We start from the raw sequence: 26,637 nt of genomic DNA, 5'->3' as shown, positions 1-26,637 counted from the left end.
GATTTTCACTTTGCCTCTGACTCTTTGTAACACGGTGTGACGTCATAGTTGAACGTTTAAGTCGTCACAGCTTAGCGATTGTGAGATTGAAAACATTGTAAACACGAATTTCAACAGCATATTTGGAGAACCTTTGACGGTTGTTGTAGTTTATTTATTCTTTCTATCTTTATAACAGGCCAGGAAATACTTTTTACAACATTGTTCATGAAGGGAAGGAAAAGCGAGAGTTATGTCGCACCTCAGATATTCTGTCACATTGTGACAGAATATCACTTTTATTAAATAAATGAATTACAGTATTTTATTGAAAATGTAATAATACAATCTCTTCTCAAATCTCCCCTGCAGTGTTGTCGTTCGTTTACTTCTCAGACACCTCTGCAACGGGCTCACGTCAACTTTTCTTGTATTCAGCCACGTAACTTAGTTTATCTTTCCAAATAAATGAATCACTATGTAATTAAACATTCTCCCCGCTAAAATAAAATAAAATAAAAAAAAAAAAAATTAAAAAAAAAAAAAAAAAAAAAAAAAAAAGAGTAAATTGTAGATTAATGTCATTTTTTATTATAATACATACATGACTAAATAGAAACGCTAAGAGCAAGATGCTTCACAATGAAATTGTAACTGGATGCACTTCACAGATGTGAGACTGTGCCTGCCTGGTAATGAATGCTAGACAGTTCGCCCTTAGGACGTTACGCCCTAATTGAATAAGAAGTCACCCATCATCGACATCTCGCTAAAATTCGGGGTATCTATTTGGCAAGCATTTTAAACATTCTGACATGTCTCATTTCTTTAACAGTAATATCTTCTCTGTCGAGGGGAACAACACTCTCCTTTGAGCAATGAGAGATCTCTTTTGGGCCAGCACCTACTGCGAAATGGAACCTCGGTTTATACGAAAGCGGTTCATCCGAATACGGTTCATCCGAAAGACCGGTCTCGCAGTGGGATGCGAACCCGCGACGTAAGGATCAACTCCTTACTCCGCGACTCTAGAGGAAACGCTCTAACCACTACCTCACATGGGCGACGTCAATACATTGAATTCGTTTTAAAAAATGGAATATTTCAGATGGCTTTTCAGTTTCAAATAAAATAAACTTAATAAGACGATTAGCTTAACATTAACAGATGACATAATTCTGATATCAGTATTGTGAATTTATGCTCGTAGAAAGCAATGTCAGCTGGAAAAAAAAGGGGGGGATAACAGAATTTCTTGAATCGAAAAAAGAAAACTTCATTTGATGTTTCTTTAGGGGACATGACCGTAAATTAGCTTACATTTCTATTTTTCAGTATTTACCGGCAAAATTAATGATAGGACACCACTGCGAAATAAATTTCTTTTCTACAGTGAAGTATATATTGGCAAAATCCACCCGCCCGTTCCTACGGGCCTGGTAACATATGGTGTCTTCAACAGATGTGTCCCCTTTCTTTAACAGAAATGTCTTCCCTGTCAAGCTGAACAACACTGCTTATACATGGACAATATTTTAAACTCTGAGCGTAAGCAAAATATTTCACATATATGGAAATTGTATTACTTCTTTCTGTTAGGAACACATGTCTATGGTCCACGTATTGCAGTCCTTTTTGAAGGACAGCAACTTGTCTCTAAATTTAAGTGGATGAAATTATCAATATAAAAATTCAACTTCTTTGTAACAATATTTTAATTCTTTACTGTTTGGAACAGACAGCGCAAACAAGTTCTCTTCCCTGGACGTATGGTGGACATTTCAATGAACCACACATAGCTTCCACAAAATAAAAAAAGGTAGCCATATTTTCTAGCACGGCCTCCATGCAGGACGTCTGGATTCTTGTCTACACATGTGTATGTTGAACCAGCTAGGGAAGAATGATACCCAGCCATTAGGTAACCTTGGTACTCGATATTCCAACCTTTGTAACAGGTTTTTCTTCCTTTAATGATATATAACAATGACAATTTAATAATAACGACTATATAGAAATATATGTATGAGATTTTATCATCTTAATAAAAAATTATACTTTATTGTTATTATTTATATGCTAATATGAGATATGAAGATAGCGAACAGAAATCAATCAGAGAAGAGCAAACATGGACCTCCAAAAACCATCAGAGGTGGGATTAGGTGCTATGAAGGAGTGAGCTTCCCCTGTCGACCGGTCACACCCGCTGTGAGCTCCTTGTTATGATCGGGGAAAGCGTAAAAAAAATCCGTAGACAATTTTTTTTGGTAAATAATTACCTAACTTAAAATTAGTATGAAAAAGGTCAGTCAGAAATAATAATAGGTTGTATTTGCTTACAAGGTCTTGTATCGACCATAAAGCTTGCGAAATGATGAAATGAAAAGAGACTGTTGATATCATTGTTTCATCAACTTGTTTGTCAATAGCTTGCCTCGTTTTAGAAATGGATTATAAGTAGAGCAAGTTTTTGCGTATCAAATCGATTGAGAGACATAAGACCCATATGCAGGTTTAAAGATATACGTATTGCTAAGTAAGGGAAGTTGACGATTGAAAAATTGAAAGTTATCACGTTTATCAAAAAGTTTATATGTAAAGTTTCTATTAACGTCTTTTTATAGTAAAATATCCAGATATAAAACGGATGTGTCGGGCTCTGTGTTATCATTTAATTCAAGCTCACTAGGATATATTGAGTCGATATATGAATTGAAGTAACTATTGTTAATTTGTATGAATAACGTCAGTCAACATTTGACTTAATGACAGATTGTATCTGCTGACAAGATTATTGTATCGAGTACAGAATTTGCGAAATGTTGACTTTAAACGAGACTGTTGATATTCTTGTTTCATCATCTTTTTTGTCAATAACTTGCCTCGTTTGAGAAATGTTCCGTAATTTGAAATCTGAAAAGTGTAATCTGATTAAATTATCATCATAATAAAAAAAGGAAAAAAAAAAAAAAAAACAGAAGTACGAGATTAAGAACAAGATGTTTCAGAAAGCACATGGTACATCTTGATCTTGATCTCGTATTTCTTAAAAAAAAAAAATAGAAAAAATCCATCAAACATTGTTATCTCTCTCTCTCTCTCACTCTCAGTGTAAGCTCAAACATGTATATTTTCATAATTTGATGTTTTTAAATTTATAAATGCAGCAAACAATGAAACACGCACATATGGCAATCGGCATTCATAATAAACAGTTTAAAATGCAAATTGCACTTAATTCTTTAATCTTTTATTTTTTTACCTGGAAATATTTTCATAACGGATCGATTCTGAACAAGGCAAACAGCACACGGTACATCTTGATCTTGAAATGCACTTAAGCGACTAGTAAAGGCATTGGTTTCGTATTCTGCTCCATAAACGAAAGCTTTTGATCCATCATTTCCATCTATATAGTCCCCCCACTCTGGATCCTTTGGTAAACAGAGAGGATCGACCGTCGCTCCTGTATGGCTGTAAAGTGATCCTCCAGCGAATCCTATAAAATGTGTTAAAGCCTTAATAATTTATTATGTTCCCCAAACGAAGTTGGGGAACATATTGTTTTTACTCTGTTTCTTATTATTAAGGTCTTCCGTTTCAGACGGAAGACCTTATAGTGATTCTACTGTTTATTATTATTATTATTTTTTTCCCGTTTTTTGTCCAAGCGATTTCTCATAGATGGCTCGATGGATTTTCTTGAAACTTTCAGGGATTATGACAAATAAAATAAACTAAAAACATTTTCAAGGATTTTGCAAAATTCACTTCCGGTCGTCAGATATGTCCGATTTCCGTTTTTTCAAAAGAGATCATGTCCGGACGATATCTCAGAAACGGTAAAAGATTAAGACCTCAAACTTTCAGGGATTATTGATCATGACAAGTACGTTTGCAGAATATGTTTAAATTTGTCAGCCGTCACTTCCGGTCATCACAGGAGGAGATCAAATAAATCGAAAAATTTCAACTTTTCTTATTTTAATTAAATCTTGCATCACATTATTGCATCCGTTTTACAGTTTCGAAATATGTTAGTCCCACCGGAAACAGAAACGTCAACTTCCGGTTATAAGAGAAAAACTACATAATTTGAGTATTTTACTTTCCAATAAATATCGCTTATAGATGAAGTATTTGAAATGATTTTAAGATACGTTATTTAGACTGCAAATGTCTAGAGTAACGTCAAATATCTTGGTAAAATTCACTTCCGGTCGCGTGTTTTACTGTCCGCAAAATAAGAACTTGTCAAAGTGAGATCTCAGAAACGGTAAGAGATTAAGACACCAAACTTATATGAGTAATAGAACTTAATGAGTAGGCAAAACTTTTTGGGTTAATAGCGTCAGCCGTCACTTCCGGTCGTTACAGGAGGTGATCATAGAAATCGAAAATTTAAACTTTTCACTTTTGAAATAAAACTTGCATCATATAATTGAATCTCTTTCACAGTTTCTATATGTGTTGGTCTCACTGGAAACAAAAAACGACACTTTCCGATTATAAAAGAGAAACTATGTTATTGGGATTTTTAACATTCCCCAAAAATTTCACTTATTGATAAAGTTTTTGAAATGATTTTTACATATGTTATTGAGACTGCAATTGTCTAGTGTGAAGTCAACCATCATGAGAAAATGCACTTCCGGTCGCGTGTTTTTCTGTCCTCAAGTTGAGATTTTGTTCACCTAAATGCTCAAAAACACTACATGACTGAAGTCAAAAACTTTCAGAACTTATAGTTAATTACCAGTTTATCTACATCATGTAAAAATCGTACGTTGTCGTCACTTCCGGTCGTGACAGGAAGCGATGCTAAAAAGTGAATTTTTAAAGGTTTTTTTTTTTTGCAGAAATGTTTGGCTAATGCAGATGTTAGATAGACCGTGACCATGCAAATTATTTTTATACATTTTATTCGTTTGGAGCACTTTCGTTCATGACAAAGTACATAAAGAAAACAGAAAAGTAATTCCGTTTGTTTTTATCTGTATCTACATATCTTTGGAAGCCTTGAGATAACTTTTGTTATTATTTAGAGTAATCTTATTGAGATGATTGTGGGTTTTTTTTTTCAAAGAAGTCAAGAAAACGGAAGACCTGTTATTGCCAAGGCAATAAGTATCTAGTTATTATTATTTTTCTTCTTCTTCTTCTTCCTGGGTACTTTTTTGTCCGCGAGTGATCTCGTCAACTACTCATCCGATTGAGGTGAAACCTTTTTAGGGTTAATAGGCATGTTTTGTAGATATGCGGAATCAAGGTCATTTTGCGCGCACGTGCATGCACGTGCGTGCGCGTGCAATGCGTAAAATGACCAATATACTTGATATAGCTGTAACTTTTATATTTTTTGATGAAATGCTTTGATACTCAGAATATAAGGATATATTAGAAGTGAAAAGAAGATGACATGGTCAACATGCACATGCATGCACGTGTGCGCAGGCGCAAAACTTAAAATGACAAATATACTTGATATAGTCGTAACTTTGATACTTTTTGATGAAATGCTTTGATACTCAAAATATTTATATATATTAAAAGTGTAGACAAGATGACATGGTCATCATGCACATGCATGCATGCATGCATATGCATGCACGTGCGCGCGCGTGCAATGTGTTAAATGACCAATATACTTTATATAGCCGTAATTTTTATATTTTTTTATGAAAAGCTTTGATATTAAGAATATACAGATATATTAAAAGTGTAGACAAGATGATGTGGACATCATGCTCATGAATGCACATGCGCGCGCGTGCAATGTGTTAAATGACCAATATACTTAATATAGCCATAACTTTTATATTTTTTTTATGAAAAGCTTTGATACTAAGAATAAACAGACATATTGTAAGTGTAGACAAAATGGCATGGTCATTATGAACATGCATGCAGGTGCGCATGCGTGCAATGCTAAGATGACCAATATACTTGATATAGCCGGAACTTATATATTTTTTGATGGAATGTTTTGATACTGAGAATATAAAGATGCTTTTATAGTATAGATGAGATGACATGGTCATCCTGCACATGCATGCACGTGCGCACGCGTGAAATGCAAAAAACGATCAATATACTTCATTGCCTTATTTAATGAAGCTTACAGGAAATAAGACACCAAAAGGGTGTTGGGGAGCGTTTGGGGAACATCTGTAACGGTCCCCGTTACAATTATAACTAGTTGAAATTGTGAAAAGTACCTTTCAGTTATTTTAGAACGCTATATCTCCATAATATATGTAAACAATGTACATAGAAATAAACTTCATATAATTCATAGAAAATAGCAAAACTTTAAAAAAAAAATCTAAAACACAAGTGAAATGAAAAAATTCACTTTAGTTTATAACGTATGGAAATTAATTACCAGAATGAACTAATTTTGCATTTGCAGGACAAGTCTTTTTCCCTACCTTGTGTATACAATATCTCTGTTTCCTGTATCTATCAAAAGAAATCTTTATAATTTCATCGAATGATAAATATGAAAACAGTTCAGAAACATAGTATAATTATGTATTTGTATGATACCTTTAAACTGTATGCTAGCATTTACTTGCTCCTTGAATTTTTTCAAAGATTCCTCGATGACGTCAGTGAAGCTTTTGAATTCCCGCCTTAAAGCTTCTACCTGATAAGATCCTAAAGCAGACGGCATTTGTCCTGTTAGATAACCCTGTAACATGTCTTTACAACTTCCGCTCTGTGTCTCTCCAATTGTCGTGTGAAGAAACAAAATAAGGGGTATATAAAACACCAACATCTGAGGGGAAAATGAGGCATGATTAATTTTCTGATAGAGAAAGATTGTATTTCTGTTTGAATTTGCTCTGCTTATTTATTGACAAAGATGTTTCCACTTAAAAATGAAGAAAAAATACTGCACATTTAACAAAAGATTTTGATATTTTTTTTTTTTTTGAAAAAAAAGGAGTTGTCTATATAGTTGTATACAAAACGTACTTGCATCCTACCTTTGTAATGACGTTTCCTAGATATATGGAAAATGTTATTTTCGGTCATTATATATCTTTAAATTCTTGCATTAAGCATATATTAATTTCAAATTAGAAATTAGAAACAAAGAGAAACAAATCTGGTATTACCTACATATTTTGACCTGATAGTAAGACACGAAAAGGATAGAATAAAATGTAATTTAATACCGATGTAAAGCCAAGCGAATTGTACTTAGTACCTAGAAGATGTAGAGAATCATAGCAATATCCTAGTAATCGATGACAAGTATGAAATAACATTCTCCATTAAATACCCTTTATAAACATATTAATTTCGATTAATTAACTTTATGCCATTATGGTGATTGATCACATTTGAGAGTTTAATTAGAGAATTGTAATTAAATTAAATTTAGAAATATGGATAATCATTTAAAACAAATGTTTCAAAGGTGTTCTGAAAATTATTAGTAGATAAGATCAAGGAAGAATGTACATATACATGTATGTCCGACCACACGATCGGTGGAATCGTCACATTATGTCCACTGTCAGGAAATGTCCTTATTTTTCGGAAAAAAAAATCATAGTATGTTCCTCGGTACGAAATGAAGTATATTCAACATTTCAAATCATCGCTTTATACATTTGATAGCAAGGAAAAGCATGATTTTTTATTGTATGCACATCATTTTAGGACTCTAAAAATACTTGTATTATCATTTCAAAAAAGCTTTAATTTGAATATAGTTATCTCACTTTAGGTGTTAAATATAGACAGAAAAGGGTTTGTTGGATTACATGTACATATACTTTTGTATGTTCCTTTTTTCAAATTCTTCAACAACAAAGTTTATGAAAGAAAATATTTTATTCTTCCTACACCATGTACACGGATAGTAACATTAATGTGCGGGTTTTGATCCGAATTACTTGTCTTATCTCTATATCTAAATACACCTTTGTAAAGTTCTAAATATGGATCTTGTCTGTAAAGTTTATTCACAAGTTGTAATATCTTGCTATAGCGGTTTTTGATGGGGGTACTTACTTACTGTAACAGCTTGAAAGCTGCTCGCTAAATGTTTATTCGCTGAACTTATTTCTAGGTACAAATCACTCGAAAGATAACTTTGATCAGTATTTTGTTACACGTTACAGTAGAGCGGAAAATACTAATTTTGATATTAAATTAATGTTTCTTATATTGTGTTTCTAATAAAGTCGTATCTAGAGTATATGAAGCGCTACTATTACGGCTAAGAAAAAGCGCCAAAATTCCGCCAAACTTGTTTGCAATTATCTTAAACTTACAAAACGCCAAATTTGACATCCACTAAAAAAATTTCCCTATGCACAACCGTCCCCGACTTGACTATTAACAATGACATCTTTGTACAGATACCATAAGAGGGTTGTCCGGTAAAATCGTGGACAAGTTGTCTAGAGTGAAAAATAACCATCACTGCGTTCTAAAAATTTTCACTACTCTCTAGTACATTTTTCATCAATATACCTAGCAAATTTCAAATAGATATATGCTCAAATAAACAAAATATGACATTTTATATTATGTGTGGTATCGTCTTATGGTGCGGAGAAGATAATGTCACAGTGTTTAAATTTAAATATATGTAAAAAACGAACAGTATTCAAGCTCAAAAGTCCATTAAACAATACAAATCAGGAGCAGAGCATACACGGACCTCTAAAACATCAGAGATGGGATTAAGTGCCATGGAGGAGTGAACATCCCTTGCCGAGAGGTCACACCCGCCGTGTGCTCTTTTTTATGATCGGGAAATAACGGGAAAATCCGTCGACAATTCAGTGTGTACATAAAGACCTAACAATTAATATGAAAAAAACGTCAGTCAGCATTTGACTTCATGATAGATTGTATTTGCTGACAAGGTCATTGTATCGACCATAGAACTTACGAAATGATGACTTTAAACGAAACTAATGATATCCTTGTTTCATCAACTTGTTTGTCAATAACCTACCTCGTTTTAGAAATTTGTTATACGTAGAGCATGCTCTTGCGTATCGAATCAACTTAGAGATATAAACCCCGTATGCAGGTGATAAAGGTACATGTATATTGCTGCATAAATAAGGGAAGTTGACTATTGAAAAAAAAAAGTCATCACGTTTATCATAAAGCTTTGTTGTTAGATTACCATTAACGTTTTTTCTAGTAAAAATTTAACTTTTTTTTCTAGTAAAATATCCAAATATGAAACAGATGTGTCAGATCCTGTGGTACCTTTTATTTCAAGCTCAACTGGGTATATCGTATCGACTTAAGAATGCTAAGAATAAGAAGAATGCAAAAGCAGCGTCGTTTCCTTTTTGTTAAAAAAAAGTTGGAATCCCAACTTAAATTCGGGAATTACGTTGATGCACATACTCGAGGTTCTTTTATTCCCCCATAGGCAGTCGAAGAACCAATCTCGCACACACAAGGGACCTTCTGAAGATTTATTTGTAAGTTATGGACAGTACTCTCACTTACATTCAACTAAATAGACAATCTCATATCGACGGTCTTCTGCCTTTCGTTATTGCCAGAAGCTGTTCGTCTGTATGTTTTATTCTACCCGTGGACTCAATTAGAAAGCTTCCGCTTAGAAAACTGTCTCTCATTTTACGTGTATACAAAAGATATAGGTAGTGATTTTTTTTCCTGTCATTTAAAGTCTCTTATAGCGTCATTACTACATCTAAATCAAATTGAACTGCTCTCCGTTGCACAGTTAACTTCTTCAAACGTCGCCATTTTTTGTATGTTGTGTTCCCATTCAAATTCACAGAAAACTGCCAAAAACTAGACTAATGCCTTGAAATTTTTCAAATGACGACAAAATAGACAGGTAATGAAACATTTGATAATTTTAACCCCAACCGCTTCTATGAAATACTTTTAGTTCGAAGTAATACTCGCGTATTCTCTAAAGAAACCCGGATTTTTTTTATTGTGCGCCATAGGACTGTACTTTGCACACATTCAAGTTGAATTTTTTTTTATTTTTGTCTATATTTATATAAAAAAAATTTAGATGTATTTATTTATGATAAATAAACATTTACTGAACACTTCAGCTTAGTGCGTACATTATTTTTCGATAACAATGCATTGTCCACGATTTTTCAGGACAACCTTCGTATATACAAATAAATAGGTGAAAGAGTTAAAGATAAAAGATACACTGTCTTGAAATGATTCAAAACATCCTAAATAGATTTATATGAGTACCTTTAAGCGTTGTCTCCATTAAATGAACGTCATCTTTGAATCATATTAAATATCAATTCTAGTCTTGGCCTTTTGAAGACACTTATCAAATGTAAAATATCATCCTTTTTCAAAAACGTAGGTAATTAAAGATAACGAAGCTCACAACGACGAATGTTATCTGTAAGTGAGGTAAATCTACCAATTTTTTTCTCGTTATTGTACATCCCAATATCAATATACATAAAAGTTTGCTTTTATTCGGATTAAATGTTGCTCGGGAATGGAATAGCACCAAATATTTTAATTTGTTCACGCATAAGGAAAATGTTGGTCAAATCCAGCATCCGAAGCAAGTCTGTTAGTGTTGAACGATAAGTTCATCATCCATGAATGTATAATCATAACAGACCATATAATTACAGAGCTACTCTAAAACCATTTTCCTGGTCACTCATCAAGAAAGTATAAGTCAGATAAAAGTCTTGTATGAGTACATCCCTATATGCATCATCCATGCAAGGTTGGTGTAGGTAGGGTTTATAGTTACTTTGGAATAGACTTGTTCCAAAAACTTTAACCTGGTCACTCATCTGGAAAATATAGGTCAGGTCAAGCATCCGAAGCAAGTCGTGTTGTGTCCATCCCTAGATGCATATTCCATGCTAGTTTAAGTAAGGTAGATCAATTATTCTCTGTAGGTCAGATCCAGCAACATTAACCTGGACACTTATCTGGAAAGTTTAGGCAGGATCCAGTATCCGAAACAAGTCTGGTATTGTTCATTCCTAGATGTATCATCCATGCAATTTTGGTCCAGGTAGAACTTATTGTATCTCTGGATAGGGCGGGCTAAAAACTTTAATCTAGTCACACAAATCTAGCGTCTAGCGTTGCAGGGTTGTTAATCTCATTGCGGCCCGGCCAGGTAATCCAAGACCCCCATGGTGAGATAAAGTACCCATTACGGTGCAAACTCTAGTTCTCCTAGCGAGGATAGTATTGTAAAGAAATGTTCCCAGGACAGAGTTAAAATATGAAAAGTAATTATACTTAAAAAAAAATTCAAAAAAAAAGTTAATTAATATATATTACTTTTCTTTATATGCTTTATTTACAGGAAGAAAATAAGGACGTAAAAAATTTACCTTCTTATAACAATGATAAAACTGGTTAGATAAGCGATATTCCATCGATGTTTAATATAATTTGGTCATCTCTGATATATATTTATGAAGTTCATGCTACTATAGTGTCGATTTTTTACTAGAAAAGACATTAATGGTAATCAAACAACAAAACTTTATGATAAACTGACTTCAACATTTCTATCGTCAACTTAACTTACTTATGTAGCAATATACCCTTATCACATGAATATGGGGCTTATATCTTCCAATTGATTCAATTCGCAAGAGCATACTCCACGTATGAACAATTTTCAAAATGAGGCAATCTAATGAGACAAAGAAGTTGATGAAATAAGGATATCAAGAGTTCCGTTTAAGGTCATCAAGTTCTATGTTAGATACAGTGACCTTGTCGGCAAATACAATATATCATTAGTCGAAAGCTGACTGACGTTTTTCAAACTAACCGTAAGCCCATTATTTAACAATGAATTGCCTATGGATTTTTCTGTTTGCTTTATTATGATAATGAAAAACAGAGCGGATGTGATCGGTGGACAGAAGATACTTGCTCTCCCATGGCACCTGGTTCTACATCTGGTGTTTTTGGAAGTACGTGTTTTCTCTGCTCCAGTTTTGTATTGTTTCAATGGACTTTTGAGCTTGATCTATGTTTCCATATTTCATGTACTGTTTTATATTTTTGATTTATTTTTTGCTGTGAAAAATGCAAAGCATCTACATCTATCTCGCACGTATGCGAATAAGATGATTTTATCGAGGAGGAAGCGAAACTTTTTGGCGCAAATATCAAATTCTACAATATTAAGAAGTTATATGGACTTTTACTGGATGCTCAAAATTGTTACTTTATGCAATGAGTCTTATAGATTTTTTAATTATTTTGCTTTAAAGGACATTATTGAGAATCTCGTAATGGAAAAAAGATCTAAATTGGTTAATAAACTTATCTGATTTACATATATAAGCATTATTTCATGACTTAAAAAAAGTTTATCTGTAGTCACTAATTGTAGTCCTGTTTTTCATTTGAAGAACATTTCATAAACTTTTTCCTTTTATATTCCTATGCCATCTTTGAATCTTAATTGTGATCCAACTCTTGTTGTAGATAACCTAAGTCGAATTGAGCTCTGAACATTGCACACTGAATTTAATCTAATTTATGTCGGTAGAGTGATCTCCCCTTTAAATGCACAGTGACCTGTACAAAAGAAATAGCTTCTCAAAAAGCTTGCCCCTGACTAAATAGTTCAATATATATGGAACGTATAAGCAAGAGAACCGCTAATCGTTTCCGTCATCAAGGAGGGACAAGTTGCGATACTTCACTTTACAAGATGTACAATTGATTTTCTCAAATGTCATAACCAAATATTACAGATTAATGAATATCTAAGACATGCCACTGTACGGTCATTTATCAGTTAGCCCATGGACTGACTAGTTACGTTGGGATGAAACTGCCAGTTTATCAGTTAGCCCACGGGCTGACTAGTTACGTTGGGATGAAACTGCAAGTGGCTTGCGTAGATTGAAATTCTGGGAAAAATAGTAAAACAAGTCGTTCTAAAGAAATTCAAATTACTCTCTAACCAGAGTGTGCGCTTCTTCATGCACACTCTCTGGTCAGTGATAGATTGATGAGACGGCCTCTGTTTATAGACTGGTCTGTTCCCCGTCCTTCTCGACGACGAAGTAAATATTATTATGAACACATTTAACTAGAAAAGTTGTCTTGAAGTTTCTGAGACAAAAATGAGTCAATGCTGCTGTAGGACGCAAAGTAAATGGCGGTACACTTTATAGCTAGAGCAAAACAAGATACTGATACCCCCCCCCCCACCGAACAAAACTCACTTGCGATGATTGTCTTACCATATATTATGAATGAGTATTAAATACATCTTTATGTACAGTTTTAAATCTTTTACAATCGTTTACAGTTTTATTTTTCAATCGATTTCAGGACCTTTCTCATTTCTACTATAATCAGTTTTTTTCAAATAAAATGAAAACCAATACAGATCATGATGTCTTCTTCATTTTGCCGTTTCTTTACTTAGACCCTTACGGGAGTGAAGCCAATTCCTTTTTGGGTACTGGCCTACACTCTTGTCACTGTATTTAAAGGAAACCCTTGTTCATCACAAAGCATGAAATAATATGCCACTGTCTGACTTTCTAAGCTTTTTAAAATGCCTTGTAGCGTAAATTATTTTGTAGTATTGAAAACGGACTGAATCAAGAAGGGGTGTCCCATTTAGCAGGTGGAGGGAGTTTGTTAATGATAGGTCTAGTCCACTTATGGGATAACCGGGAAACAAAATAGTAAGAATAACACGCAAATCCATTGCTTTAGTGTTGCCTGTCTATATACAATGTGTTCTTTAAAAATTGAGATAAAATTTGCAGTTAATAAACAATCTGAAGCTTAAAAATCAGGTAAAAAGAACAAACCTAATACATTTCCATAGAAGTTACTGTATGTGTACTTAAAAAAAGCGGGCTTCATATTTTAGCGGCTTTGGCGCAGACAGCGATGCGCTAATTTATGAATACCGCTAAGAAATCATTTATAAATACAATATACGGCACGGAAATTTGTAGCGTTTATTCATGATTACGCCAACAACTCCATAACCAGTGACTGTGCTAAATTTTGAATACGCCAATTTATGTACACGTACAGTATCACATCCATTCAATAGAACAATCCAAGAAAAGGCGCGAAGATAATTAACTAACTTATGTGACGCGAAATGATTGTGTCACCCCTTTCGTACAGTGTAGAAGACACATGGAATGATCCAGTAGTTTAGAAATGCAGAAAAAAATATGTTACACGGATTTGTCTGTATAAAGTATCGCAAAAAAAAAAAAAATGCATAAAAAAATGAAGGAAGAAACATATTATTATTTTGCATCAGTAATATGCTTCTTTCTTCTGCAAACTGTATTTGTTAAAATGCAGGTCACAAATTCCTATATTAATTAGCTTGCACAAAATCTAGCTCAGTATGATCGCTAAGTTTCGGACCATAGACAAATTGATCATTATACTGTGATCCTTATACTATCTGACGTTCGTGGCGTCAGGCAATAAGACCAAGCTAGAGTAATCACACTTTTCATTATTTAAATGGCAGTAAGAAAACAGCACAGTGATTTCTATTTACAAGGATATAATTGGCTTTAAAAAAAAGATATAATATGAGCTACGCTAGATACTGTAAAAATATAAACTTATATGGTATAAATTTAATTTTTCTTAAGTGTTTAGAATCTGTTTTATATGATCATTTGTAGCCCTGTTTATTTTTTTCAATTTTGTTTAGAAAACATTTACTAAAGATAATTTTCTTAGTTGAAGAATGCACCTTTTTCATGGGGGTATAATTTTTAATAATACTAGAAAAAAAATGAAAAAAATCTGCATCCAGGATATGATTGGGATTTAATACTTCCCTGAGCACATTCCGTAATTAAATTTGAAAACAAAGTCATGTGTATTGCAAGGAGAAGTTATTTTACAGGTCCTTATGACTTTGCTAAAACAAAGTTTTACTGTAAGATATTGGAGGGTATGAATTGAACAACTGAGAATCAACACTCAGAAAGTTTTCACATAAATTTTTAATCTTTTCTGGCCTAGTAATTCTTGAGAATAAATTTGAAGACGCCTTTTTGTATTTCCTTGATTATATCCAGCTGGATGGGGACTTTGCACTTCAACTGAACAACTTTTAATTCCTTTACGCATGAATGCTTTTGTCACTTGCCTAGTGCTACAATTCAGAACACAAAGATAAATCTCTAATGCGGCATAACTATGCCTGTATAAGTCGCGGAGATGCTTCTTGGCTACACACACGACTGCTTGCAACTTGGTAACACTTGGTACCAAAACTTGCCTCTTCGCTGTACAAACAACCTGGTAAAATTTGTTACCAGCACTCTCCACTTGCAATTGGCTATACAATGTGACTATTTCAACTTGTCACAACCTAAAATATGTCTCCTAGACACCCTGGCTTTCTGTGTTCACTTTGATAAAGTATAAATAACTTTGTATGGTTTGGTCTCCATGATTTGATCTGACAATATCAGAGCACCAAAGAAACCACACACTCAATTGGCAATTTTTCTACATAAATAATGGTTAGGTGAATTTTTTGTTTCTATATATGATACATTCTTTCTTGTATTCTCAATCAATCAAATAACCTCTTAATTAAATTATATACGAGGATTTCTTTATTAATACAATTAGCAAAATTTAGCAAAGGGGAGTAACTGTCATTCACTTATTACGATATGTATTCAAGATTGGTTTTGATGACATTGATCATGAAGCTCTTATACTCTCATAACTATAAGATAGTAAAGAAAAATATATAAGGAAGAATATATAGTTTGAAAGATGACAGTAACTGTAATAAAATTAAAAAAATCTTGTCTTTGAATGTTTGTGGGTAATATCAAAATTTAGAAATCCCGATTTTGTAAAAACCAATCTCTTTTTATGATATCATATATTTAACTGAAACAAAAACTGATAAATATGAAGATGGAAGTAATTATCTAGTATGTTTTACTTCGCTCCCTCCTGTAGTAATGCAAAATTGAAGGATCTGGAGGAATCTGTGTTCATGTTAAAGAAAGTTTGTGTAAATACGTAAAGGCTCATGTGCCTTCCTCTAGTTCTTATTGTGTTTTATGGTTTCTTGTTGATGAAAAACTTCTAGTCAAAAAATTTATTTGGGGTAATGCATATTCCCCCTGAAAATAGTATATACAGTATCATTGATGTTCACTGACAAAGAAAACACTATAGTAAATGCGAATCTTCAAATCTGTTTACTTGGTGATTTTAATACCCACATTGGTATTGCTAATGATTGCACTGATATTGATGGCCATCTATTAAATCATTGTAATATGTCAAATGATTATCAAGCATTCATTACCAATTCGCATATTCTCGAGAAATATAATGTGCCCTGTGTATGGTATTCACAAGATTAATGTAAAATTGGTAGATATGTTAACGATTACTAGAACTTTGTAAAAACATTGGACTTTCCATTGTTAATGGTCGAATTAGTAATGATCTAGGATTTGGTGTCTCTTGTCTTATTGTTTCTCCAGAGCTGTTTGGTATCATTTTCAATTTTGATGTATTACCATATGATCCATTATTTCGTGATACTGTATTCACAAGCCTATTTTCGCACAAATGTACATTACAATGCTGAAGAAGTGATAGTGCTTTTATGGACAGCATGTACATTGGTCCAACATAAAATGACTTGTCAGGACAAAATAATGAACCCAATGTAAAACCTAAATGAGTCAGAGAACGGGTCACTGTTTTTGCAGATAACATTGAAATAACATGAGTTTAATCTATTATGAATACAATTGAGAACATTGATCCTATCAACACCAGTATGTCCATTAATAGTATTATTGATGACTGTAATAATATACTCAAGAATGCAGCTGCGCCGCCTGATATATTTGTTACAATTTCAAATAGTTCTTAGAAGGACAATGCAAATAATAATAAGTATTTTGCAAGTAGAAAGGCTTTTTTCATGACGAATTATGCCAAATGTAAATCATATAGAATGTCTCTCAAATATTATTACAGAGTACATTCAGAGGTTTCTCATAGAGACGTTGTAAAAGTAAGAATTACAAGAAAGTTGAACACAGAAAGTTTGATGGGTACCAAAAAGATTTTATTGCAAAACTCCTTAGAACCACAGACCTTAGAACCGCAGATCCAAAATCATATTGGTCTTTGCTGAACAAGGGTTGTAATAATAGTAATATTGTACAACAAAAAGTTGCAATGATTGTATTCTTTGATCATTTTAAGAATTTAAACAATGTTGACAATAATGTTGATATAGTTTTGACTGAGAATGTAACTGAATTTAATTCTGTTATAAATGAATAGCCGACGATGTAAGTAATGCAATTAAATCTTTGAGGAAAAAAATAAAGCTTGTGGAATTGTTATGATACCTAATGCATTTTTGAAGTATGGTTCTGTAAAACTTTTGCCTTTATTAGTGAAGATTTTTAACATTGTTTTAACGAGTGGTATTATACCAAATCTTTAGTCTCAAGGTTATATATGTCCAATTTATAAAAATAAGAGTGACCCTAAAATATAGATAATTGTAGGGGCATTACTTTATTAAGCTTTTTTGGAAAATTGTTTACATGTCGCTTGTTTTACAAATTTTTAATTATTTAGAGAGCTAAGACTTACTTTGTGAAGAGCAGTCAGGTTTAAGAAAAGGATATAGAACAACTGATCATATATTTAACTTGAATTCTCATTGATTTGTATCTGTTTAGAAGGAAAAGGTTATATTGTGCTTTCATTGATTAATAAATAAATCAATAAATAAAGTATTGTTATGGCAAAAATTATTGCGGAATTTTCATTGATGGTAAAGTGTTGATTAACATAAAAAAATTATACAAAAATGCAAAATTTTGTGTAAGAGATGGCAACACTTACTCTGACTATTTTTCATCTACTATTGGTGTAAGACAAGGTGAAAACCTTTCCCCATTGTTATTTTCATATTTTTTAAATCACCTCACAGAGTTTTTGTCTCATGCACTCATGTCATAATGACCTTACGGATGTATGTAATATTTCACATTTACTTTTTGATGATGATGAAGTATTTTTTAAGTTATATTAAATTTTAATTCTGTATGTAGATGACACTGTTATATTTGCTGAATCTCCTAGAGAATTACAAGCAGGTCTTAATGCCATGTACTTATACTTTCAAACATGGCATTTGCAAGTTAATACTGCTAAAACTAATGTCATATTTTCAACAACCAAAAAAAAAATAAAAAAATAAATAAATAAAAAAAAATAGAAGAGGGGAAGATACTCAACTTTTGTACAATAATAAACCTCATTATATTGGAGGACTTTCAGTATCTTGGTATTATTTACTATAGGAAGGGTTCATTTAAAGCTTTTAAATTCCGTCTTCTTCGACAATTTGAAAACTCGAAAAGCCATGTTTTACGCAGCACAGTTAAGGCTGCAGTAAGGAGGCGGGGCCTAATTTATATGGGAAATGCTTACTATGACATCACACAAAAATATAAGTTCTTCAAATTACCACAAAATGAAATGATCTGCTATTTTAAACTGTTGAATAGCTTTAAACTACATCAATACTAACTATTGCATGCATTATTGTCGTTGGTCAAATCCCACACAGCAATATATAAACAATTCACTGATCGCAATGAACTTGTCAATGTGACGTCATGTCGTAAAATTTGACGCAGTTTGTATGCAATAAGAGGCGGATCAAGTTATATTTGTACAATGAAAAATGTATTTTGTTATTAAATAAAATATAGATTGTTGGATGCGATGTATATTTTATGATTTTATTCATATACTTTCCGTACATTCCCTATACAAGCGATACTGTCGTATATTTGTATGCAGATTCATTGAAGGGGTAATAGAGGGGTCGTAATAAATCGATATATTGCAAGGGCATACCCTCAATGAATTATGACAAGCTTTTACACATAAATTTAAGAGGTATGAAAATATTTGAAAAGTGCTGCGAACCTGCTGAAATCTTGCAAATGAATTAACTATATCTATTTTTAATGTACTTGACCAGCAAAATATTCAACATACGGTCTAACAAATGTAATTTTAGCAATTAGATAGAAGAATCTATATAGGTTCGCAGCACTTTTCACAAACTACAGAGAGTGTTGAAAATAATTATATCTTTAACTTCGATTTTTAACTTGGTTATGCCCTTGCAATATTAGAACTTGTAGATGACCTCAATACTTCAGGTATATTTGCTAAAATCACGTGACTGCCACATCACGTGGCAAGTCCAAATAAGAAATCTAATCGTCTTAAACATGTAGTTTTCAACAACATTGCATTTGTCCGATAATAGTAAAGTCCTAAAAAGAAACGCCCATCCTTATAAAGAATGTATTTTCTATCCAAAAAATTCACCGCTATTTCCATTTGGCACCTTAACTGTACTGCGTATGTATTGTAAGTCATGAAAACTTTGTCTATCTATTGATATTCTCTATCTTCTCCATATTGTATTGTATACGGAGAACTATCGTGGAAGAATACCCAAGTTAGTCTCTATAAAAGCAAGAATAATAGATTTTAGGGAACAAATTTTAACAGTGAACAAAAGAAAGTTTCTCGAACACTTCATGACATTATATATAAACTTGATGTTGCTTATGTTTATCATTCCAAGTGGTTGAATTGTGTTAATGATATTCTCATTACTTTTAATTTTGTCAATTGTTAATTGTTGGAGAAATCAATTTCCTGAAAGACTATTGCATTTAACTATAAAAAAAATGAATGGAAATAAGATATTTACATGTATATGTCAACTTGTCAGAACTTATGCCGACTTATAAGATAATATTCATGACTAGGAAATCTTAATATTTTGTTATATGCATGAACCTGAAGATTAATGGATTGATTGTATGTTGTTTTACGTCCCATTCGAGAATCTTTCACTCATACAGAGACGTCGTCATATACCAGAGAAGGACCTTTACTCGGCACTCATGGCCATTGAGCAGTGAGGGTTCTTTATCGTGCCAACGCCTACCGTTACATGGGGCCTCGTTTTTTTTTAAGTCTCATCCGAAGGACCTGCAACTTTCACTTCAAAGTGCCGAGCGCCTGGCGAAGGAACAGTTGCTACTTATTCTTTATCGACTTTGGTCAGTCGCGGTCGTGATTCGAACGCACGACCTTTCGAATACGGAGCGAGCGTTCTACCGACTGAACAACCGTGACGGTATGAACCGGAAGAAAGAAAAACAGCAACAATCAAAGGGTTGAAAAAACACGCAACCATGAGACAAATAACACTTGAATCAGGAATAAACTGTTGTGCATTTTTTGTAGTAAGTTTAAAAATAAGAATAATAAATATATATTAATTTTGTAATACATATTTTTTATTTAATGAATGGAACGAACAGGTTGTATCAATATGGATTCTAAATTGAGAACTTTTATGAAGAAGCAAAAGTCACAAGATCAATTTATTCAAAGGTGGAATTATAATGTGAACAACTCCTCAAAGGACATGTTCACAAATTCCTTAAGCGACTTCGGATTTAAGATATGTTCTAAATTTATAAAAGTTCAAGTGTATTGTCGTAAAAAAAATGTAATGCAAATTTAAACAAGAATTCTGAGAGCATCGCAGCACAGTTAAGGCTACAGTAAGGAGGCGGGGCATAATTTGTACGGGAAATGCTTACCATGACATCACATAAAAATAGAAGTTCTTACTATTACTATTACCACAAAATAGAATGAATTGCTATTATAAACTGTTGGATAGCTTTAAACTACACCAATACTTGCTATTGCATGCATTTTTGTTGTTGGTTAAATCCCACACAGTAATATATAAACAATTCACTGATCGCAATGCTCTTGTCAATGTGACGTCATATCGTAAAATTTGACGGTGTTTGTATGCAGTGAGAGGCGGATCAAGTTATACAAAGTTGCGTCAAGCGAAAAGGGACCTTCGTGACCAAATTTCCGAAAATTGGTTTTTGGCAGTTTCTGATAGAGCAAGTCCTTCTGAATATTTTAATATGAAATTTTTATTGGATACCTACTTAAATCTAATTAAAACTTAAAATGAAAATAGTGCAATGCTTACAAGATAACGCTATAAAATGTTAAATAACGTCATTGTAACGTCATCGCAAAAACCACTTTTGTATTCAGTAGAAATTGATATTACGAGATGTATTTAAAAATTAATATCATGAGATGAATATATTTATTGTAAAATAGTGATGTTTGTCCAAGGACAAGAATCATTAACATGTCTACTGAAATACAAAGTACATGTCAGTAGTAAAATTTCAAGGAATATATTCAACGACATCATCTCATCAATATGTTTTTTTATCAACATAATCATACTTCAATTTCTGGAGGATGTGTTTGTAAATTTTATTTCGAGGATTTTTATTTGTTACTTTCAACTATTTTACACGCCTTTAATAACGATGTTCGTATCATTTTATTTTTAGTGAAAATGATAATGAAATTCTAGAGGATCTGCCCCCTTTAAAATAGGCTTTACATGTTTGTTTTGTTTTTCACAAAATCCCCCCTCCCAATGATGCTACGTGCCTGTATGTCAGTGATTTATGATGCAAAAATATATCCAATATACACACATTGTATTGTAAATTGTGACGTAATAAGATCAGTACATGAAATAGAGATTTTTACATGGGGAAAAGAGAAAGAGAGAGAGAAAAAATGGGCTTCTACTGGGAAATTGAGCCCTGCACGTTGTGCGTGGAATAAAAGCACGTTACCTCGGTGCTTGTAGTTCGTATAAATTTTGCTTAAGACAAATATTGTCCAATTCTGTAAAAAGAAAAACTTGTATTTTGTTTTCATGGCAAATAATATTTCACTATAGAAGGAAATTAATTTGTTCAGCACTAAAAAATTACTAGTAAAAAATAACCAGTTTTCTTGGCCTGGTGCGAAATAATCAGTGGGACAGCATTCAATGTCAGACGTTATTCCAATTTAAAATGTACTAAAATTGTTAATATATTAAGCTTCTTGTGTATTTTTCTTGTGTACACTTACTGCTCCATGTACAAGTTTTTGTTGTTTCATACAAGATATTTTAGTGACCAAACGAGGGCCCCGGATGATATATTAACTTATAAAAGTACAAATTAATCATTATTTCACTAAAGAAAAATGATTTTTTTATAAGTATGTCCAGTTTCATACATGTAAATTATCAGGCTATTACGTATTCAGTGTAAATGATTATAATATAATACATGTATAAGTGGTTTGAAATGGGCCTCACCTCTGAGAATCCAAACAATACATGTAAAGCTGTCATCGGTAGAAATTTCTTTAATTTATTCTCGGTATGTGTCACCATAAGCTTCAATTTGCTTTCATTTTGTATTTTGTGATTACAGGGGCGTAGCATGGATTCTGAAAAAAAAAGGGGGGGGGGGGGAGTCGGGGGCACCCAGAGAAAATAAACTTAAAATACTTGTCCAGCAAAAAAAAATGTCAGATTGTCAAAACTCGAAATTCCTACTTCGGGGAGTGTGTGTGTGTGTGTGGGGGGGGGGGGGGGTTCTTACTTCTTTCAGTACCATTTTTTTCAATAAACTATTACATTATCTTAATTTTACTGCAACAAAAAGGGCAGGGCGGCCTTTCAATGAGCATTTTCAATTGTAAAAATTTGTGTGAAAAAAGTAGGAGGAGAGGGGGGTACCCGGCCTCCTAAAAATACGTGCTTGGATTAATACGATAGTTCATAATTGTTGCATAATATGTACGCCATATCAAAAATAAATAGATAAATAAAAGTAACGGATTGCTATTTTAAAAACATAATTACAATTAAAAAGTTCCAACTTTCCATTCTAAATCTTTTTCCGTCTGAGAAAGGAGGATTCAAAGTCGGACCTGACGCATTGGGATATTCTAATTACAGAAATTTCAATTTTCTTTCATTCCCTTTTTTTTCTTAAAAATATTTTTCAAATTATATGCGGTAAACAGGCACATATAGGAAACAATTTTACTTTAGGGAGGAGGCATAATAACATATATTGTTTTAACAAAGATAAAAAAAAAAGTCATCAGACAATATTACTGAGAGGGCGAAATTTAATAGGCATTGATTTTGCAATTGCATTGTGTAAATTAAGATAGATTTCTAAATTGTGAAATTTACAGCAAGACTAAGAAAGGGTATGCACGGCTTTCAATTACCAAATGCTAATGATTCCCTGCAAATATAAGAAAGAAAAAATAGATACACAAATTTTATTGAAATGACGTAACATTCAAAAAATTACTCCACGAATTTATTTGAATTTCAAGAGAATGACCCGGCATTAAATCTAATTGTTCAAATTGATAAGAGATGTTGTTTTGGTTGTTTGTCATTTTTTTTTTTTTTTTTTTGGGGGGGGGGGGGTAATCTTGTGCATGTGACACTGCTTTCAATGTACTAGTGGACATTTGCGGAATAGCGGACAATGGACTACAGACTTCAGACTTCGGACTTTAAATAAGGGGAACATTTCAAAGTGTAGAAATTATTAATCACCTATTTATTTCTACAATGGCAATTTCAAATCATGATTATCGAATAAACTGCAAACTTCTGTGACATTTATAAATAGGAATAAATGCGGAACATTAAGTTTACTTTTGTGTTTCAATCACAGAAGTCACACCGAAAGCCTAAAATAATACGGAACTTTCTTGTTTAGAAAAACATTGTATGCCCCACTAATTTATACACACAGTGTAAGAATTTGAGTTACTAGTAGTTAAACTTCTTGTTTATTTATTAAAATTTACTTAATTATTCTTTACTACTTCTATCTTTAAATGTAATTAGTATATATTATTTGGTATTATTTATTTAGCCTGTATATTTTAACCCCCCCCCCCCCCCCCCCCGTAGAAAGAAAAAAAGGAAACAGTGCTATGTGCCCTAATGTATATCGAATTGGAACTGAATCGAGATATACATTTGACTTTGCAGGAAACATGGATGCAGATTCCTGATCTCATATTTTCTAGAAATATAGTGATTTTTTGTTAATAGATGTGAGTCGCCCTTTATATACAGAATATCCGAACATAATTTTTTACTATTTAATATTACAATGATCATTTTAAAGCCGGTACATATTTTTAAGTACCGTTGGAACCTAACCCCCCCCCCCCCCCCCGCCGAGATGGGATTTTCGAGTTTAGACAATTCTCTGTTTGTTGTCAAAAGATTTTATTTATTTTTATTAAATTTGGTTTCGAAATTATCTATCGTGTTTATATGAAATAAGACATTTTTAGTATCAGTGCTTCTACAGAAAGTTTTTTTTTTTTTTTTTTTACAAATGCATTCCACGCAGTTCATTATCTTATAAAAAAATAAAGAAAAAAAAATAAATAAATAAATAAAAATAGCAAAGTAAAGAAAAATGGAGAGGCATGATGCAACTAGGGCCCAATTGTACACTACCCGCAATTGATGGAACGTCCTTAGTTTGTAACAGATATTCCTCAATGAACCTTAGCGGGGACATCGAATCTACCATGCCATACATGTTGAAATAATAACTGATAATAAAGAAAGAATACATCATATATAGACTGTGTTTTCCCTGGCTAAATGATGCGCAAGAGTATATTCGATGGCAAATAAATGAATAAAATAAACTGGCCAAGATCTGGATGATTTGTACTTTTCATCTTGAGATTAAAAACCAGATTTTTAATATTGACTTTTTTTTCAAATTACCAACAAACCATGCGGGAAATGCATAAACTTTGATAAAGTTTTGTCATCATCGGAAGTTCAACGTTCAATTTGTAAATTAAAAAAAAATGTACAGAATGTGAAATTTAACGTTTGTTTCAATCATTGCTGAGATTGTAGCAGGACTTGTTTGTACTTTTCAGATTAACTGCCAAATATTGTTGTTATTCTGAGATTTTAATTTAGGCTTGACTCAAATGCACAAAAGTTATTTCGAAAAAGTTCAAAATGTTTGAATTTATATACATATTAATACATATAAATAAATTTTCTGCAAACTTTCTAATCATACCAATCAAACTAAGAATTTCAACACTATCTTTCGATTAAGTTTATTAATAGTTCACATTTTTAGATGATTTGTTGTAACTTGATCTTTTTCAATTTTTTATACCGGTCCCTATGAAAAGTCGGCTTTTAAAGTCTGAAGTCCGAAGTCCGCTGTGCGCTGTACGCGATTTCGCAAATGTCCAGTAGTAGGGGTCGGACTAGAAAAAATTATAATACGTAAAAACGAAAACGAACAAGCAAAATATAAAAAAAAGGAATGAAAAATAAGTAAATCTTAAAAAAAAAAGAAAAGAAAAAGATGAGGGGGGGATTGGGGATGAATTTTCTCTTTCCGTTGTGGTACATGTAAACTGTATTATAAAACGAACATTAGCAAATGAAAAAAAAGTTCGCAAAAATTTAGACCTTACCATTAAACTATACAATATTATGTAAGTTTATGAGCCCAAGATGTGCTCATTATAGTCCAGAACTATTTGCATGAAATAAAATTATTAAACCTAAAATCAGAAAAATGAAACTATAGGCCTACATGTACATGTTGACAGCTGGACGAGTCTGATTTTAAATTCTAGATGTCTGACTTCGCTGTTGATGTTCAACTTCATCAGAGTAAGTTTTACCCAGTGTTACCGTGTTTAGTTTAAATTTATTGCAATTTATTTATATACAATGAATACAGGATTTCAAATTACTCTTGAAAATGATCACTGGTCTTTATCTTTACATTTCATTACCTACAGTTTTCAGAAATCAGAGTGTTGCACCAAGGTGACCGCGTAGAAGAGGGGATTCAGAAGTTCGTATGGCTTTCGCCGCTTCACCCTTTATGACATAGCTATACATAAGGTTTCATTTGCTGCTGCATTAATGTTATTCTTATTCATGTTGACAAAATGCAATTGCAGCTATGTTATAGTGTCAGTGAACTTGATTCGAATATTAAGTTTCTGCCGACAAACTCCCTGGGCATTGAGAGTAATCGCGACTTCTCGGGCATTTCCGACAAACGGAGAAACAACCTCGAATGTGTTACATAAATGTACGAAGGTGTCCTTGACACCGCCCTCCCCTTTTATAAACACTGAAATAAATGTAGGAGACTACTTTTCTGTAGAATCTGGAGCTCTGCTAGAAAGGCACAAGACGTGATTGTCTTCAGAGCTTAATAAGGAAAAACGTACATGGAAAAGTATGTACATTTCATGAATGAAAACTATCAAGTACTGTCAAAAATTAAAATAATTTATACATTATCTTAAAAAAAATAATTCATTACTAGTAAATCCATAAATAGAGGACGTTTCTCAATTTTAATTCGGACAGTAAAAGGCGCGTTTAATTTTTTTTACATAAGGTATTACATAAATATATTTTTTGTTTTGCTTTATCGCATGGGGAGACTTCTGCCACCCCGACAAAGTTTTAGTCTACAACAACAAAGACGAAGCCATGCGACAAATGCGGAAAGCGACATGGATCTCAAGGCTATTGTGACGTAATTACGTTTATGTCACGAAGGTCCCTTTTCGCTTGACGCAACTCATTTTATATAATGAAAAATT

The 26,637-nt window shown here is 32.8% G+C and overlaps 1 protein-coding gene and 1 pseudogene across 1 annotated transcript in view; one reads left to right on the top strand and one right to left on the bottom strand.

Moving 5' to 3' along the window:
• Positions 1-26,637, top strand: part of LOC133187000 (uncharacterized) — a 240,078-nt gene that overhangs the window by 104,284 nt on the left and 109,157 nt on the right. The gene's annotated exons all lie outside the window — the stretch shown is intronic.
• LOC133187122 (uncharacterized) lies at positions 1,702-6,751 on the bottom strand (annotated as a pseudogene).

The sequence above is a fragment of the Saccostrea echinata genome, unplaced genomic scaffold (assembly GCF_033153115.1).
Source record: "Saccostrea echinata isolate AGI-Se365-2 ecotype Australia unplaced genomic scaffold, CSIRO_AGI_Sech_v1 ptg000014l, whole genome shotgun sequence".
NCBI classification, from domain to species: Eukaryota; Metazoa; Mollusca; class Bivalvia; order Ostreida; family Ostreidae; genus Saccostrea; species Saccostrea echinata.
This window is presented reverse-complemented; position numbering and strand designations above follow the sequence as displayed.